The following is a 19,437-nucleotide window of genomic DNA, read 5'->3' on the forward strand; positions in this document are numbered from 1 at the left end:
TATCTTTGGGAGAGCTCCGCTCCCCGCTGCCCCCGCCCAGCTCTGGAGGATGGCAGTCCCCACGTTCACCACAGTGTCCCCGGCCCTGGCCCGGGACGTGCCCTGCACATCCACCACTCCCCACGCTTCTGCGCAGAGGTGCTCCGCGGCCCCTCTCCCAGCTCCCCTAGGGCTCCCGGAGCTCCGGAGAGGACAGGTTGTCCGAGGGGACAACCCTTGTGGTCAACCCCATCTCGCTGGGCCTCCACTGGTTTGAACTCTACATCCTTGATGGTAACTTTGCTTCGTGGTTGGCCAGACCTCAATCCACTGAGAAGCACGGAAGAAAGGAAGATCCCTAGGAACACCTGCTCTTCCCTCACTGATGCCCAGTGGTACCTGCAGGCAGGGCATCAGCTGGACATTTTTTTAAAGATTATCTATTTATTCATTCATTCATTCATTCATTCACTCATGAGAGACACAGAGAGAGGCAGAGACACAGGCAGAGGGACAAGCAGGCTCCCTGCCAGAAGTCCCATGTAGCACTCCATCCCAGGATCCCAGGATCATGCCCTGAGCTGAAGGCAGATGCTCAACCGCTGAGCCACCCAGGTGCCCCCTGCTGGCCATTTTTAGGTCGGGCTCCTGTCTCCGTCTTCTTGGGTAACCCTCAGATGCCGGGTTTGGGTGGTGCTCTGGCTCCTGGCTGCAGGAATACAGGTTCCCAGGTATTTCCTCCCCACCCTGGCCCTGGGGACATCCCAGCAATCTGCATGCAGGTCAGGTGCTCGCTGTGATCCTAACCCTAAGCCAAGCATTGTATGAAGATATAACCAGAAGGAAGCTTGGGAAAATAAGGCAAGATGCAGCCAGACACACATAAGTTGCAGACGTGACTTAACACTCCAAGTGGGCTTTGCTCCAGGCCAGGATGAAATAAGTACCCGATCTCACCCTACAGCCCCCAGGCTGCACGCCCTCTTGCAACCCCAAACAGGTGTCACTTTTCATTTGGTAGATGCTGCCTGAGAGGCTTCGTTCACTGTATATGGCCACCTGAATTTTCGGGACTCCTTTACCCCTGGATGCTACGGGGGAGGGATGCAGAGGCAGGGAGAAGCTGGCACCCACCTCAGCACCTGGCCCCTGGGGTAAGAGACTTACCTCTTAACACCCAGCAAAGACCATAGTGCTTCAGAAGGAGACAGGCTGCTCTATTTCCCCCAGATTGCTGGACACAGAAACCCTGGCGGGTCCTTGTTGCCTCACTTCCCTGCAGCCCGCACCCTCGCAGAGCAGGTGCTAGTTTGGGGAGCTGTCCTGAGGCCAGACTCGCGAGGGAGAGAGACCACAACCGCCTGGCTGTCTAAGAGCCTGAAGGGAAGGGGTCCAGGCTGCCTTTGGACTCCACCCTTTCAAGAGGGACCCCAGCTGGTTACAGACCCACCTCTCCCGTCCTCTGACCCTACCAGGTTCCTTCTCTAAAGGGGACTGTCAGCCCCAAGAAGCCTCTGGTGCCAAGCATTGCCTGGCATTGTGCTTTCCACTGACTTCTCGAAACATTCCTTTCTGGTTAGACTCAATTTCAATACACATTTATCATTTACATTTTTAATGCTTGCTCTTCATGTGAATTTCTACCATCTTCTTCCTCTTTCTTTACCTTTCTGTTTTTTACCTCTTGCTCCGTTGGCTTGGCTTTCTCTTGGACACTCATCTTATTGATGTCATCTGATTTTTATCACCTCATCTTGATTTTTACCAAATGTTTATTCAGAATTTGTGCGTCTGTTTTGTTTCCTTTTCTCTTTATTCTCTCTTGGTTCTCTTTCAACCTCAAACTTCAATTTTCTGAGGAGCCACAGGGAAAACCTGGCCCCAGGGCAGAAAGTGCCAGGCCAACCACACATGTCAAGGGAGGAGTCTCCTTCCTTCTCTGTGTCCTTGAAGGCTTGGGTCTCCAGATAACCTCACGCCAGGAGACCCCTGAGACCCTGCCCCTGGGACAGGGTGGCAATTATTACCTCCCTAGAGGGGGATACAGGCGCCCTTTGGAAAGGGCCCACATCACCCCCAGGTATTCTAGAAGGCCTCACAGTTTATAATCCAGCTGCTCTGGACAATACATGCATCTAAATATGTGCCTTCCTGCCAGCTGGCAGGAGGGACCCAGCTTGTGCCCCTGAGTAGGAGCCCCCAAGACTGGCCAACTCCCAGGAAACGCAGCAGAGAGAGACCAACACTCATCTCTGCCTCATGTATTGAATTTCAGACTTAGAAACCTTGTTTTGTGGGATTTTAAGAAGACACTTGTGTCGGGGAGATCCTCTAGGCCCGACCCCACAGAGAGACAGAAGGGGCTGTGGCCACTGGGCTGAATGTCTCCGCTGAGGAATAGTCTCTTAGGAGCCATTCTGTCAACCTCATCTATGTCTTTATTTTGGGGACAATGACCAGCTATGGGCAGCACTGACCCCCACTAACAGGCTCATCTGCCTCTACACTGCTGGGGCCCATCCCCCAAGGCGGGGTGCTGCACTGGGCTTCCACTCCTGCCCCAACCTTTGTCCTCCCCTACCTAGGTGACCAAGCAATCTTTTTCCACACCTGCCTGTTCTCTGCAGAGCCAGGGTGATCTTTGGAAAGCAAAAACTAGATACATCATACCTTGCTTCAAATTCTTCAGTGATTTCTCATCACATGTAGAATAAAATGCCATTGCTTTAGTGTGGTCCATGAGGCCCTGTGTGATCCACCTCTCCGACTGCCCACTCACCCCTGCTGCCTCTTCTTATGTCAGCATTTGTATACCTGATGCTCCCTCTGGAGGGCTCACACCTAGATCCACAAGTGCCTGGCTTCCCCTTATCATTCAGGTCTCAGTTCAATGTCACCTCCTAAGAGGCTCTCCCAGTCACTCAGGGGAAGTACCGCCTGAAGTACCGCCTCCACATATACACTCCAGACTCTATTTTTTGCCGTCATAGCATGTATCACCATCCGAAATGGTCTTATCTACCTACCTACCTACCTATCTATTTATTGGCTAAGTTTGGGAGTTCTGCTTCTAATAATCACAACGTGGCTTACTTCAAACCATCTCTCTGTCCTAAATACCAGTCATAACAAATCACAGTCATAAAGTCTGGGCAATACATAAAAGACAATGTTCAAAAGGCACTGAAAGTGACTCAAAGCAGGAAGAAACTGAAGGGGAGTTGATGTTTGAAAGATCGAAAGGCACTGAGCAACTTCCCATTTTTATGGCTTTCACCCAAGGGCAGCCCCCCATCAGTGCCCTGTGAGGCTAGACATGGAAGTCTTACTGCTGAGGAATCAGAAGACAGAGTTCAGGGCATCACTAGAAGGGATGAGAGATGCACCAGAAAGGAGAGAATCACAGAAGTAGAAACCCAAATCTTGTGAGTATCGCTGCCAAACCTCTGGCCAACCCCAAAAATCTACACAGCCAGGGCACACTCAAGCAGCCCAGCTAAGCCTCCGAGAATTGAATGGACACTTCAGCCACTGTCCAGCTAAAACAAACACACCGACAAACAAATAAATGCTCTTCAGATGAACATAACAGAACCCAGAGTCTCTACCACATGTCACTTACAAAGTCCAGGGCACAATTCAAAATTACTGGATGTACACACAATCAGGAAAACGTGATCCTTACCCAACAGCGAAAGGCAATTGACGGGCACCAAGTGGATTCAGATTTTTGGAATGAGCTCAAAGTCACATAATAGAAAATATTTGCTAAATTTTTATTATCTGTATGTCACCACTAGAATGTGAGCTCTATAAGAGCAGGAACCTACTCGGTTCTGTTCCTTGCTCTGTCCCCAGCTTTTAGAATGACAAATGGTGCATAGAAAACTCCCCAAAACTATGAACATGGTATAAAACAGAATTGTATATTTTCCTCTTTATTTTCTATCTTTATTACTGGGGGCCCCTCCTGGATGAACTGAACACCGACAGAGATCAATCATTATTCTCTTTTGAACAGAGAGCACAGTTTTACGGTCATGGGTTAGTAGTGGCTGTTATAGACAAGAGGCTCTAACCTCTAATTACTGCCAAAAAGAAAGCATGTAGATCAGCTATTCTGAAACTCAATGTCATCATTTTTCAGAAAACATTCTTCATCACTTAACTGCCTTGGAGTTAAGAATACGTATGTAAAGTTAGCTTGCTCCGGGACCTGGGTGCTTAATTTGTGGCTAGTTTATATCAGAGGAAATTATGATGTCCCAGGTTAAATATCATCGATGTTTATTGGGGAGGTTAATTACTGAAGCAGATGTCTACATTTTTTTTTCTGTATCAAACTTTTTTCTGTCATGGTCAGAAAGGTGTTAGATCCTTGGATTGGACTCTAGAGGAGACCCCAAATTCTCCCTGAAAAGTTTCCCAGCCCTACTCTCAGGCAGGGTGATATTCAAAATTTGTAATTACCCACGAGGTGCAGACACTGACCAGTCAAAATTGATGCCAGTCAGATAGCAACCAATGAGAAGAGATGCCAATTCTAAGGAACTGGTCTGGAAGGAGCTGCATCCTGCATAGCGTTCTGTTCAGGAAGGTGTCCTGGTCACCTCCTCAGTCTTCATAAGAGGATTTCAGTACCACCTCCAGCTCTACCAACTGTTAAAGCATATGGAGTTGTACCCAACCAGCAGTCCAGGGCAGCTGCCCTCTGCGTACTTGTCAAGGAGAATTACCTCAAAATTCACTGCTCAGTGCTCACACTGTTGGGAGAACCACTGCTCGTTAAGTTCATCTATTTTTCTAAACTCTAATTTTTGAGCTATTATGAGCTGTGGGGAGGGGGGGGCTTTCTTCAAGTAAATATGATAAAGAACCCCAAAATGAAAAATGAAAGGATCGAAGCTGACAGTCTGGGGTATACAAACACCGGGCATGCCCATACACACACACACACACACACACACAGCCCTTAAACACTGTAGCAGCCTCTCACACTACAGCATGGAATCAATCATGGAGAACGGCTTGAAGGAAAGGCAGCCTATCATAGATAATCGAAACTCTGATTGAGTCAGAGCTTCAGAGAGTGTTTGGGGGCAGCTCTATCTCCCTAACTATCCACCACCCCTTCCCAGAGGAATATTGCAAAATTCCTGGCCATATGGACTGTCAAGTGGTTCAGGGCACTGCTTCTTGCATTACACCATGGCCTGTTTGGGGGGACCTGCGGGAAACATTTCTCTCTACCTCCAGTAACACGAACAGCTGTGCCTCTCCTGAACAGTTGGTTTTGCTTTTATCGCAGGGATGCTGGGTCTGCAATAGGAGACGGCTTCCCTCTCTGTGTTGGCTGAGAGAAAGCGCAGGGCTGCCCCAGAGTTCCACCTCCAGCAAATGCACAGGGTCTGATGTCATGAATTTTGTGTCCTAACCTCACTCCTGGCTCAAGCCTTACTTTCCCAGTCTTGTTTTTCTTTTTTTTTTTTTTTAATTTATTTTTATTGGTGTTCAATTTACTAACATACAGAATAACCCCCAGTGCCCGTCACCCATTCCAGTCTTGTTTTTCTTTTGTCTTATTTTCTTTGTCCATTTATTTGTTATTTAATTATGTCTTGCAATTGGATATGCATCTTTGCAAACTGCCTTGCGTCCTTTCCGGAACTAGGCGGAGAACATATAAGTGGATCCTAAATGGAGGATTTCTGCAGTGCGCACCATGGCTCTCTTAAATTGACCACTTTATGATCTACGTTAGCAGGCACCAGCTCTCATATCGGCAATTTCACCATCTTTTAAAACTAGGAAATCAATGCCTGGCCAAAGAGATGATGCTGATGAACTAACTAGATTTCACTTCATTACAGATTCTTGTAGTCTTGCTATCTTCTGGGGTATGATGGCACAACCGTGCCAAGGGGAGGTGGGGGAGGAGGAAACCCATCTCTCACCCAAACCCGAATATTTGAACCCAAGCATTTATTACTCTCCCTATCTCTGCCCCACCTTGGGCTATCCTACGACTTTGGTGAGGCAGAGGGAAGGAAAGGGAGGACTCAGGGCTTGGGAGAGTCTCATTGGAGCTTAAGTGTCTTCAGTCTCTGCTGTACGGTTTCATTTTCCTCCAAGTCACTGCCTGGAAGGGAGAAAGCAGTCAGAAGCATCCAGTTGTCTTTAAGATATAGGTGGCGTCCCCGCAACTCCCCACCTGGATGGCAGCCTTGGTGTCCCAGGGTCAGAGAACTGGGTTAGCTAACAGGTGTCTCCACAAAAGCAGGCCATGCCCCAGAAAGCAGCTCAACCCCCCAGCGGACTCCTTAGTCCACGATGCGATGCCGAACTGTGAGGCTTGGGTAGCAGCTAGGCCACGTACACAGGGAGGACATAGAGACAGTCCCGAGGAACATCCCTCCTGGAGGGAACGTAAAACCCAAGAGCTCTCCCACCCCAGCTCCGAGATCAGGGCGCCCCCCCTGGCACCCCGGGCGGGTCCCTGAGCCCTCTGGGGGGAGCCCCCTGCCCACCAGCGGATGGATGAGCCCCCGGAGGGCAACACTCAGGATGGTGGCCCAGACGCAAGAAAACCATTGTGGGGCAGGGGGGGTCCAGCTTCAGGAGAATTTGCGGTCGGGCTGATCCTGGGGCGGCAGGAGGGGCTGGAAACCGACGAGGGCGGCGCTGCGGGCTCCGGGCAGGGGTCAGGGGCTTGAGGCCCGAGTCCAGACGGCACCTGGGGCCGGATTCAAAACGCGCGCTGGGAGTCAGGGCCCCCCCAGCTCAAGGAGGCGGGCAGCCCCCCCCCCCCGCAGAGGTGAGCGCGGGCACCCGACGGCCCGCGGGGGCTCCCTGGGGCGGGGCCGGGCATCGGCGGCCGCTGCTCCAAGGGCAGCGTCGGGGCGCGGGGCGCGGGGCGCAGGGGAGCCGCGGTGGGAAGTCCCGGGGACCCAGGCCCCTGCGCACCTGCGCACCTCGCGGCGGCCTGCCCGGGGCTCCTCGGGGCCCCCGCAGCCCGGAGCCGCCCCGGAGGCAGCCTGTTCTCGGGAATCCGTGAATTTGCTGCCCCACGGGGACTCTGGAGAATTCCGGGAGCCAACTCGCGGCCTCCCTTTGACAGAGTCACTTTTCATCCCTTTGGCTTCGGGCGCGGGCAAATGCACACAGGCGAAAATCAGTTAATAACTATGCACATTTTATAATAAATTTTAACAATTTAAGAGTCTGGTACAGCTTTATTATAGTTTTTATTTCACCACACTAATTCAGTGCGTAATAACCTGCCAGAAACACAGAATTCACTTGACATATGCTCTGAGCGCCAAGATACTGGAATATGCGGAAGAAAACCCTGGGGTCACACCCAGCTGTCCCCGCCCTCCCCGGGGCCCCGGGAGCGCCAGCAGCCCTGGGAGCGCTGACGCGGAGGGAAGCTGAGTCCCAGGCTGCGGCCTAGGCCCCCTCCCGCCCAGGGGCAGGGAAGGGCGGGAAGCACTAGCTCACAGTTGAACCACAGCACAACTCTGCCTGCCCGCCCCGCTGCACTCCTTGGATCTCTTTGGTGGCTGGAAGGTGGCATGCCTCATCTTGCCCAGCTGGCGCCTGGCCACCCCGGCCTCACTCAAGCCTGACCTGAGGCCAGTGAGACCAGGCCCGAGGAGCAGCGCCCGGAGCCGGCTCTAGCTTTCCTCCTTCCTTCCTCCTCCTCTTCTCCTTCCTCCCGCTGCCCCTCCAGCCTCCCCTGCCCTCTCTGCCTCGCTGGCCATGGAGCAGCAGCCTCTGCAGCACCTGGGAAGTGGTTAGAGATGCACATTCTTAGCCGGGCCTCAGTCCCACTGACTCTGAAATTCTGAGGGTGGGCCCAGGGCATCTGTGTCTTAGCAAACCCTCCAGGTGGCAGAAATTTGAGAAACAGGTTTGACAGATGGAGAGGGAGAGCTCTGGAAATGCCTGTTGACCCTCTGATCAAGCAGAAGGAGCGAGATCAGGGCGTAAGCTCTGCCTCTGCTGTCTCTACCTGGCCAGAAAGACAGGAGGCCTCAGGAGCCTCACGTGAGAACTAGGGACACAGGCTGGACCTGATGGGTGGCTGAAACAAAGTCCAGCAGAGACCCCGCAATGGCCTTCTCTTTAGGGAGAGACCAAGTGGACCACATCCTAGAAAGCCCCAATCCCTGTGGAGGGGAGGTGGTTCCTAAGGGCCATCTTAGCTTTAACATGGAGAGCAGTGGGGAGGAAAGGAGTCCATGACCAGAAAAAGTTAAAGACAGGGAAAAACCAAGCTGAGTGCGTGTGTGAGTGCATGTGCACAGTATGAGAACTGGTCCAGGTCTCTGCTTCTTTAATTTTCTTTTCTCTCCCCTTTATCTGTCTCCTCTATCCCTTGACTACCATGATTAAGCCTCTCCTGTTCTACTGGGGAACACACCAAATCCTTCCCTAGATGTGGCAGGCTCCTTGGCCTGCCACCATCTCTCTCTGAGCCGTGAGGATCAATCTTGGAAGAGCTGCCTCCCCTCAAACCATCACTTCGAAGCTCCAATTCCATCTATGACCTCCATCATTGCAGGAAACTGTGCAGGCCGCCTCCTACTTTCCAAATCTAAGGGTCATTCCCCGACCCCTATGTTGCTTGATCTCTCTGGCATTTAACACCCTGCCCTCTCTAGGTTTTACCTTCTGACTGTCCCTTTTCAGGCTTCAATGACGCTAAATAACTGCCACCGGGGATCCCTGGGTGGCTCAGCAGTTTGGCACCTGCCTTCGGCCCAGGGCGCGATCCTGGAGTCCCGGGATCGAGTCCCACGTCGAAGCAGGCATGGAGCCTGCTTCTCCCTCTGCCTGTGTCTCTGCTTCTGTGTGTGTGTGTGTGTGTGTCTTTCATGAATAAATAAATAAATAAATCTTTTAAATCAATAAATAAATAACTGCCACCTTCACCCTTCGGTAGCCTGAGTTTATAATTTGACAGTTCACTACCTATGCACAGTTTTGTAAATGCTACCCAAAATATGTTACGGAAATAGACAAGGTGTAGTCTACCTAATTTTTTCAGTGTCCCTTGAATGAAACTCCAGACAAAAATATTCTTTTAGAATTAAGGGCCAGAAAGCTCTCACTTTCCTTGAGGACCTAGCATATGACCTCATAAACAATGAAACTCAAAAAGTAGTTCTCAAAATGTTTGAAATAGGCAAGTCAATATTGTTGGTCCCGGCAGAGCACTGGCTAGATCTGATGACAATGATGGTAGCAGATTTCGAGTGTGAATAATGCCTTATTTCTTGATCTGGTTGCTGGTTAGGTAAGGCATTCAGGGTGTAAAAGTGTATGGAGCTGTATAATTATGGTATGAGAACTTCTTGGATATATATTATATTTCAGTAAAGTTTTTAAAGAATTCTAATTTCCCCTTCCTCACCAGGAAACTCTGATCAGATTAGTTGCTCAATTACATTCGTATACAACATTTTGACCTTATGTGCGCATTCTATTCTTTTTCCAATCTTGCTCTTCTACTCTAAATTATATTTTCCTTGGTACAAAATTTGTATCCTTAGTTTATGGTTATATAGTATAGATTTCACTCCATGTACACATCCACAATGCTTTATGGAAGTAGATGAAGTACAAAGTCTTTCTAGTAGGATAGAGTCTATTTTTTGTCTGTATGCTGAGCATATAGTAGCTATTCAATTAATGTTGAAAGAGAGAAAGAAAAGTTTATCTGTTAAAAGAGAGAGAGAGAAATCAGGTAGAAGCTGGTGGAGGACTTAAGGTTCAAGAAGGGTTCTTTGTAAGAAGAGAGAGAGCTGCGCAGATCTCCAGGGGGTGGGAAGAAGCCAGGAGAAAAGGATGTGTTGACAGTGAAGAGGGTGATCTACGAATCTTGCTCCCAGGAGAGGAAAGGAGATAGAACATAGGAAGGGGGTGAATTGTCTTGAATAGAAGTGAAGCCTCTTCTTCAGTATCCTTGATTTGTTTCTCCTCCTCTCTCTGTGCAATTTGTAAATAGTTGTAATGCCTCAAAATTCAGTCCTCTCCATCATAATCTGTCTCCTGATGATTTCATCTGAGATAGTTTGAAATACCATCTGTCCTCCGATGGCTCCCAAGGCTGTATCCGGCCCAGATCTCTGCTGTGAACTCAGGACTGCCCACTCAACATCTCTGCTGGGATGCTCAACAGACGCCTCAAAGTTAACAGGAGAAACACCGAACCCCTGATCTTCTCCCAAACCTCCTCCACCCACTGTCATCCCCATGGCAGGCCAACGAAGCTTGAGTCATCCTTGACTCATCTTTCTCTAAAACAACTATCCGATCCATCCACAAATCCCATTGCCTCCATCCTCAAAAAGAGAGAGAGAGAGAAAGTCTAGAATCCTAGCACTTTTCACATCTCCACTGTTACAACCTTGTCCAACACCATCCCCAATCACTGGGATTTTGTATTCTCTTTGCTAGTCTTCCTGCTTCTGCCCCAGCCCACCTACCACCTCTTCTCAGCAAGGTAATTAGAAGGATCATTTTTAGAGGTCTCCCCTCAACTCAGAGCCCAGTGCTAACTTGTATCTCCCTCAGAGTAAAAGCCAAAGCTCTTATGACGCCTCCAAGTGTCCACCTTGTTCCAGGGCCACCTTCTCCTTCCCTCCTCCTAGGATTGCATCCACCCAGGCCCTATTGCTATCTCTGCATCCTACCCTCCTTCTCTGCTTTCCCTCTCCCCTTAACATGCTATTTGCAATTTACAATTCACCTTTCTGTCCTCACTTTTCGTCTTCCCCATTGGATGAAAATTACAAGAACCAAGTTTCTGTCTGGGTTGTTCACTGCTGCCTAGAAATACAGTTTGGTATACGACTAGTGTTCATTAACATTCATTGAATTTAATTTTCCCAAGTGATTCTCTTGCTTAAAACCCCTCAGTGATTCTTATCTCCCTCAGAAGAAAGTCCTCTTGTTTGTGGGCACCTGAGGCCCTTTGGGATCTGGCCCCCTGCCCACCTCTCCTGCCTCCTCTCTCACATTCTCCAGAACACAGCCCAGTGGAATTACCCATCACCCACTACAGTGTCTCATCCACTGCTGGCCTCCTCTCCCAAGAACACTCTTCCAAAACCACCTCTTTGGGGACTCATCTTGGGAGTCAGTCAAGTTAGGGTAGGCCCCACCCCTGAGTCCCCACCGTGCACTGTGCTCTTGCCTCTCCTAGCCTGTTCCAGTCTACACTGACACCCTTTGTGTACCATTCTGTTCTGTGCTTGAGAGTAGAGGTGCCTGTCGCTCTGAGGTTGGTACCCACAGCCCCTAGTCAAGGAGACTCTCTGTTAGGTGGTGGTGGTAGCGGCATAATTATTATCATTACTACTACTGTTACCTTTGATAACTATTTATTCAATCAATGACTCTCCACAATAGTACTAAGAGTCCACATGCGGCTGGACTGACTGACCAATTGATTGCTGTATTGACTGACTTGTTCTACACACCAGAGTGACAGGGTCAGTGCCTCTTTCCACCCAGAGCTGTTTGCCCCTTGAGCCTCATCTTCAAAGTACGAAGAGGGAGTATAGCATATCACGAGGGAGGCAGAAGTCACCTTGACTTCCCCTTAGCAATCAGAATGGCTTCAAGGACACTTCTGGAGTCCACGGGCACCGGATGCGGTCCTCATATACGAGATATTTTTTTTCATTACAACTCAAATGTCCTCACAAAAGGATACATTTTAGTCCAAATTTATTACTGTCACGGGGCTCTTTGATCTGTCTGGCTTAGCTGCATTTCTTAAGTAGGCTGAGTGAGAAGGGACTTCACGTGGTCATTAGAAATCACCTATGGTGAAACTTGTGTCTGCATACCATCATGTATTCATTCAAATGAACCTTTAGGTTGTTTCAGTGCCGCTGGGAGAAGAGTCATGACTCCGGAGGGGTGGTCCCTGCCCTCGGAAAAGGCTCGGCCCCACAGTTAGTAAAGGAGCCCCTGGAGTTACTTAAGTGTTTTTATCCTTCGTGTCAAGCTTTTCTTAATTAGAGGCAGATGTCTTCATCAAAAGACAAGAGGAAAGATTTATTTGGTCCTGGCTGCGTACACAGACTTCGGTTAGGTGATTCCGTTTAATCCTGCTGACTCTACTATATCACAGATTGAAGAAACTAAGACCCACTGAAATCACACAGCCAGCCAGGGCCATGCATTGGTAAGTGGTGGCGCTGAGATGCCTGAGCTGATCTGCCGTGCCCCCAAGGCCATGACCTTCCGCTCCACCTTCCTGGTGATGTGAACACCCTCTGAGGCCATTCCAAGAACATCCACTGCACAAAGTTGCCATGTCCAAACAAACTCCGCTGGGACTCATTTACAGCTTTTTGAAAGCCAGCAGCCATCCAGTAAATTAAAACACAACACACACACACACACACACACACACACACACCGAAGTTGAAAAGAAAAATTGACACAAAGGAACAGCCTATTTATTTACTTATTGTTAATGGGCCCCAACCCGTCCAAGGACACAGTGGTGACGTCTGTCCCAGGCCTCTCCCTGCCCTGGGGGGATTTTGTGAAGCCTGGGTTCCCTTGGCTTCCTCTAGGAAGTGGCCCAGGAAGAGTGTTGACTGAAGCAGCTGTGCCTGGAGAGGCAGAGGGCCTATGGTGTTCAGGCCCTAAGAGGGCAGAGGGAGGAGAGCAAGAAGAGGTACCTACCCATGGCTGCATGAGGACCCCCCATGTTGGACACTCTGTGAGCTCAGGGCAGTAGCCCTGTCTCAGTGGCCACAGCCCTACCTATGTCCCAGCTCCGGGTGACAGCCTGACCCTCAGTGAAGCCATCCATGCCCCAGCCAAAAGCAAAGCCTGCAAGCAGACACCAAGCCTGCAATGCTACCTCCCCTGGGCCTCTTTTCTTCACTGGGCTTCCATCACCCTGCCTCCACAGTGGGTTTTTGTTTGCAAGAAACGTCTCTCCCTGGGCACCTCCCTTCAAATCTTCAAATTATTACACAGATCCACTGCCGGGCACAGCGACTAGGAATTCCATCAAATGCTTCATTTGGAGGCTTTGAATAGCCTCTCCTAACCAGAGCGTTTCTGCCACGGCTCAGAGTTTTATTGTTCCAAGAATAGGAATCACTCTGCACCCACGTTGTCTGGGAGGCAGGTATCCTGACCTACCTGACAGGTACCCCGAGGAAGTTCCCACCCCCTGCTGGAGGGCTGGGATGGGTTTAGCTACACCCACCATAACTACTGTTCATGTGAATGTTTCAGGACTTGTAGGCCATAACTTTTGGGGAAAATCCTCAGTCCCAGGAGCTGTGTTTTGGCACAAATCCCCCTCAAGACTTGAGAAGTGATACCAATCATCCAGTGTGTTTTAAAGCCCCTGGAAAAAAAATCAGTAAAAGTGCTTTTCCCCCTCCTGAGCTACTTTCCCCGTGTGGGGGCAGGTGGAAGCCCCTGGCAGCCCCCCGACACAGGCGGACGGGGCTCTGGGCTCCTCGGGACTCTAACTCAGGACAGTGAAAATGGCTCCCTCTGCTTGGGCCTGGCTTTCAGGGACATCTGTGAAGTGGTGTCAAGCTGATTGAAAGGAAACCTCTCCTTCGGGTATGACTCAAGAACATTTCACCCAGAAGGAAGATGTGGGGGCGAAAACAAATCAATGAAGGATTTGCAGATAGATGTTCTTTGGGCCCAAGTACAATTTACAAAATGCAATGTAAAGAAGATAAATCTCCTCCCCCTCTCTGCCAGCCCCGAGCAGGTTCCTGAATAAAAACAACTCTGCAACAGAACCTTAGGCTCAGCTAGAAGTGAGTTTCCTCAAAAGGCACAGGGATAGAGATTAGGAATTCCTCAAATCCTACAAGCGGCATTGCATTCCCGTCTAGCCGCCTAGCCTGGGGAGGTAGGGGGGCAGGGGGAGGGCGAGGGGGGGGGACGGGGGGGGGGGGGGGGGACAGGTGCCAGCGCCGCTCTCCTGCCGGGACGGTTTGCGGAAAGTTGGATGCACCGAGTTCTCCAATAACAACACAGGGGAGCAGCCGCACGGCCCCTCCAGGCCACCCGAGTGGCAGGTCACTGATTTAAGAGGCGAGTGAACCCAGGCTTATGCCCTTTTAATGATACCCTGCGGGAGGGGACCCTGCAAGGAGGAAATGGTGCTGCACAAGCCCGAGCTCCAAGAGTCATGTTCCCCGGCTCCCCCGGCTCCCCCGGCTCCCCCGGCTCCCCCGAACCACGTTGGCAGCCAGGTGAAGCCAGGGCCAAAACAAACGCGCTGGGAGCTACCTCCGGACCGCCCCCCTCACCCCCTCCCCGTCCTCCAAACCCTATGAAAACTTGATTTGTCTCAACTAAACACAAGCTGGGAAATGGGAGAGGAGGCAGAGGGGAAGCGGGAAAGACAGGGGCCAGGCAGTGTCCATGCAGTCAGTGGTATCATTGATCTAGAGCCGCACGGGCCCCAGAGTGCCATCGACAAGGATCATACCTCCTGCTGATCTCGGGGGAAATTCTCCAAGATCCATGGCTGGGAGTTTAGGAGAATCTCTAAGCCACCGGGAAGGAGCAGAGCACTGCAGCTCCTCAGAATGATGGACCAGGGCGAGCTTTAATTAACAGGGTCTGATGCCTCTTCTTTTTTGGTAACTGAGCAGATTTAAAGGGCTAGAGTCCCAATTTGGAGGGTGCTGGTGGTGCTCTTCCTGCTGCGGCTGCTGCTGCTCCAGCCACTGCCCCGGCTGCTGGGAGGCTTCCTGCGGACCTGTCCTTCCAGCGAGGGACCAGCCGAGGGTGGGAAGGCGCGGCTCCTGCCCCGGGGCTCGGGTTGCGGTTTGAGATCAAAACCGCAGGGCTGTGGACCTGGGCGCGGCCCGCCTGATGGAGCGCCAACATCTCAGGTGCCGCCTCCCGGACCAGGGAGGAGGGTTGGGGTCCCTGGGTGCAGGTGGCACCACGGCCACCCTCCCCAGACGTGGAGCTGGGCGGACAGCACCTGGAGAAACACACACGCGTGCGTCTGCTCATGTACACACATGCCTGCCCATGCACACTCACAGCTGCCCATGCACACATGCCTGCCCACGTACTTGCATACCTGACCGTGCACACACACGGCCCCACTTCTAGACATCCAGATGCAGAGGCGCAGGGCCTGTGGCCAGCCAGATGTCTTACCCATACACCAAGAGAAATAGTTGTGACTATTTCTCCAGAGCATGACCAGGAGGGGAGACCGGGATAAGGTGGTGGAGGTAGGAGGGCAAGAGCAAACCCATGTGCAGAGTTGCCTGGCTCCCTGGCTGCCTTTCCGAGAGCAGGGCTTGAGTCAGGGACAGTTTCAATTCAAGACGGTCCCCCCCCCAGGGAGCCTCTGTCCCCACAGCCTCTTTCTACTTGCTCCTGCCAGTCTATCTGTGAAGCCTTGGCTTGACTAGGACCTCAGCGTCTCATGCCCATCCTGGTCTGTCATATGTGTGGCATTCATGCAAGTGACTTTCCGGTGATGCCTCTTTAGCCGATACAGTAGTACCTTATGCGCTGTTTTATATTTTAGTGCCACTTTCTCCTAGTAGGCATACAAATAAATCCGGCCGATGAGGCTCACCAGTCTCAGTGTTCTGCCTCAGGGTGTGAGTGCCGACGGGCATCCCAGGGGGCACCCGGCTTTAGAAAGGGGGTGAACCTCCGATCCCTTCCGCCTCTGCTCTGAGCACATGTGTGACCCCTTCCCCTCCTGGGCCTGGATTTTCTCATTTGTAAAACATCAGTGTCGAACTAAGCCAGCAACGCTCTTAACAGAGAGGGGGACACAGGCACTTTTAGAAAACATATTCCATTAACCGAACACCGAGCTTGACCACATCTTGGCTGACGGGGACAGCACACTGCAGAGGGCATGCGCTAAAAAATCTCGAGAAACACTGTGCAGAATCATCTCCAAGGGCCTCGGCGTCAGTGAGAGATGGAGCGGGTTGGATACTCTCTCCCAGATCACAGGCGCTGCTCTGAGAGATGGAGCCTGCACGCAGCCTGCTCAGGCTGGCAAAGGTCAGAAAGAGGTGCCACCGTCTATTCCAGCCGAGCCGGGCAAAATCACTGAACAGTACAGTCTCTCTCCACAAAAATCTCTCTTTACCCCTACCCTGGCCTTTCCTCTCACCCTGAGGTGCCCAGAGTCCTCATGCCCACCGGCAATAAAACCCTTGTCAGCAAAGACTCTGCTATCACCCATCCAGACATCTGTTCAAAGTGGTTTCTGGTCCTCCGTCTTCCTGGGAGACTTGCATGTGGCATCTTCTCTCGCCTTTTAAAGACACCGGGCAAGGGGACCGGTCAGATCAGGGCTGGGGGTGGAGGTGGGAGATGTGTGCCTGGCACCAACAGTGTTCCCACAGCCTCACCACCCCAGAGCCCCCTGGCACCTCATGGGTGTCCCCAAGGAGGTGGCCTCTGGGCCGGTGGAGGCTGGCACAGCGGACCACTTGACAAGGAAATGTCTGAAGGTGAATGGGGGATTCCAAGGTCTATTCACTCCAGCCAGAAATTCCTCACATCCTTGGGGTCTCTTTTCTGGTTTTCAGTAATAAAATCAAGCCCCCAGTTTTCAGACTGACAACAAAGAGAATGTTCACGGAGGGGGAGGGGCTGACGTGCAGGGAGGGGCAGCGGCCTCAACACCCCTTGGCACACCCCTTGGCTCGGAGTTGTCTTAGAGCACTCACCCCACATCACCACCATGATGGCCTCACAGGACTCCAGGCCCCAAATGCCACAGTTCAAATCTTCCCTCAGCACTCTCCACAGCTCCTCAGAACAAAGAGCTGTGAACCTGGAGATTTAACAGAAAGCCAGGTCCCCTGGCAGACATGATGGCTGCCTCAGCTCTGTGGGGAGGCCCCCAGCTGAGGAGGAGGGGGCAGGCCATCGGCAGCATCCACCACCAGGAAGTGCCCTCAAGATGATCCTGACCTCTCAAAGTCCAACTGAAGAGACTACGACTCAGAGAGAAGCAGAAGCTCCCTCCTATCTAAGCTCTGCCATTAGCATCCCTCTGGCCTGCCTCTTCTCCAGTGACTGACAGCTGGGAATGCCCACACTCGTCATGCCTACTGCAGGAGCTTGACTTTAGCAGACCTCTGCAAGATAAGCTTACCAGAACACGACCAGGAGGCCCAATCCCTGTATGAGGGAGGAATAACTTTGTGGAGCCTCGAAACTGGCCTGTCTGCAGATCTGCTTCTGTGAATCTGGCTGTTCCCTGCAGCCACTCAGCTTTGGCCACCCATGGGCCCTCTGTGATGCTGGTGCTGAGTGCTCCAGACCACTCTTCCCAGGCACCCCCTACTCACTGGCTTTCTTGTTGGCTCAAAGAAGGACTCCAGGAAGATGGGGAGGCCAGGGAAGAGAAAACCACAGAGGGATGATCCCTATCCCCACTTCCCTTCGGAATGGCTAAGACCAGCCTTGCCCACCTCAGAGGGGTGCCAGTAGTCATGTCGCTCAATGGTCAGACCACCAGCTGTGCCACACCACCCCCACCCTGGGTCTCCTCAGCCATGGCAGTCCTGCCGGGTTGACGCCTCCCTCAGGGGTCTGAGCACCAGCCACCTCGGGGCTCTTCTAGTCCAGTGAGACCACCTTTCTCTCTCATTCCCTCAGTCCCAGGGATGGTAGCTGTTCTTTCAATTACTAATTCTTGGGGTTATTTCAGCTTTCCAATTCCTGTGCAACTAGTCCTGTGTATTGAATGCCATCTGTTTGAAACATCTAGTGTGGTTTTGTTTTCCTTGCTGGACAAGAATTTTCCTTGGAGATCTCCAATCTGAGCATTCTGATAGTCATGAGCAAGTCATAATCTGAACATCCTAGCCCTTATGATGCATTTGAGAATATAAATGTTAACATTCATGAATTGAAAGAAATTACAAGAAAGAGTAAAATATTAAGACCCCTCTGCAGGTTGGAGCCCATTGGCACATCCTTATATTACATATTTGTCACTTATGACACCAAATCTTTGCATATCAGAAAGAAAAAATATCCCTGGTCTAATTTTAGGTCTACTGAAGTCAAAGCAAAAGAATCGTAAGGCCAACTTAGGAAGTCAACAGCGAGAAAACGGAATTGAACACCAGCCCAGCAGGGAAGGACTCTGGGTAATTCACACATTCTATTCCGCTTATTATTTAGCTGTGTTAGGTGTGTTAGGTAAATGGTAGTATGTTTCGCTAATATTTTGGAACTTGGACAGTGTGGACTTTTAGGGAATTGAAGGATCTTAATTCATCTCTCATTTCATCCTCTTGGGGGTCTGTGAACAGCCCACTGAGAACAAAAGAGCCCTAGGCAGAGCTTGGACAAGGTGTCCTAGTTCGGACCAAGGGAGGATCTGGTGTCTTCTCCTCCACACTGAACACATGATGATGAGGCCTGAGAGCAAATCTTGGTGGCAGAAAGAAGCAGCCCCGAGGGGCTAGCAAGGCCTGCTCTAAGCAACGTCCTATCCAGGCAGGCTGTCTGCAAAAAGACAAGAAAAGCAACAGAGTGACCATGTGTGGCATGGACTTTCTGAGCACAGGGACCAGAACTGCTCACTAATGCAGTTCCCAGGCTCAGACCAGTGATTACTAAGTCTTCTTCCTTTGGGAAGTCTCTCATAAGAGTAATAAAGGCAAAAAGGCAAAAATCACAGACAGCAAAATTATCCCCTCTTCTACAGGGGACAGGGATAATAGTGTGAGGCAAGGGAGCAAAGGCCTTTGCATTCCCTGACATCATCTCTACCTCTTTCCACTCTTCCAGGATCCACGTCAAGTCCGATCCAGTGTGAACTAGCCTAGAGATCTGGCCATTCACAAACCATCCCCCTCTCTGTCCCACTGCCACTGGCTTCATGGAAGCCATTTGCTCTCTCATCTGGTCTCCTACAAGATGTATCGAAATGAATGCCCCCACCTCCACCTATCCATAAATAGTGTCTAGTGTCCTGCTAGGCATCAGAGATAAAGCCCAGCCCTCAGGGAGCTTAAGAGGTTGCAGAAAGACAAATATCAAACAATTGTAAAGGAGAATGAGGGCAAATAAGAAGACATGCACAGTGCTACTACCAGTTGTCATCAAAGGACTAACTTACTCTGGGGAATTGGAGAAGGTTCCCGAGGCTGGTGGTGAAACTAGGACCTGGAAACTAAGTAGGTATTGATGATGTGATGGGGAAGAGATTGTTCCCCTGGGCACCAGGCAAGGCCAGGGAATGGAAGAAAACCAGTTCAGTGTTGCTCATGAAGTAAGACTGGTTCATGGTCAGATGGAGAGGTAAGCAGGAGGCACTCATGAGGCTTGGGACTTCATGGTCAGGGAGACAGGAAGCTCCCGCAGGGCTAGGCTGGATTGTGACACAGTGAGGGAGGCACCTTTATAAAAGATTCTTCGTCAATATGGGATATC

The 19,437-nt window shown here is 51.0% G+C and overlaps 1 protein-coding gene across 6 annotated transcripts in view; it reads right to left on the reverse strand.

Moving 5' to 3' along the window:
• CALN1 (calneuron 1) overlaps positions 1 to 19,437 on the reverse strand; it is a 526,620-nt gene that overhangs the window by 501,218 nt on the left and 5,965 nt on the right. The window contains exon 1 of one of the 6 annotated variants that reach the window (XM_077908316.1): positions 14,480 to 14,711. The exons of 1 other annotated variant lie outside the window; for it this stretch is intronic. The gene's annotated coding sequence lies outside the window, so the exon portion shown is untranslated. Of the gene's footprint in view, positions 1 to 14,479; positions 14,799 to 19,437 lie in introns of those variants that run through there. 4 more of the 6 variants (XM_077908324.1, XM_077908330.1, XM_077908318.1 and 1 more) reach the window with 4 other exon arrangements.

Source organism: Canis aureus, chromosome 8 (genome assembly GCF_053574225.1).
Source record: "Canis aureus isolate CA01 chromosome 8, VMU_Caureus_v.1.0, whole genome shotgun sequence".
Lineage (NCBI taxonomy): Eukaryota > Metazoa > Chordata > Mammalia > Carnivora > Canidae > Canis > Canis aureus.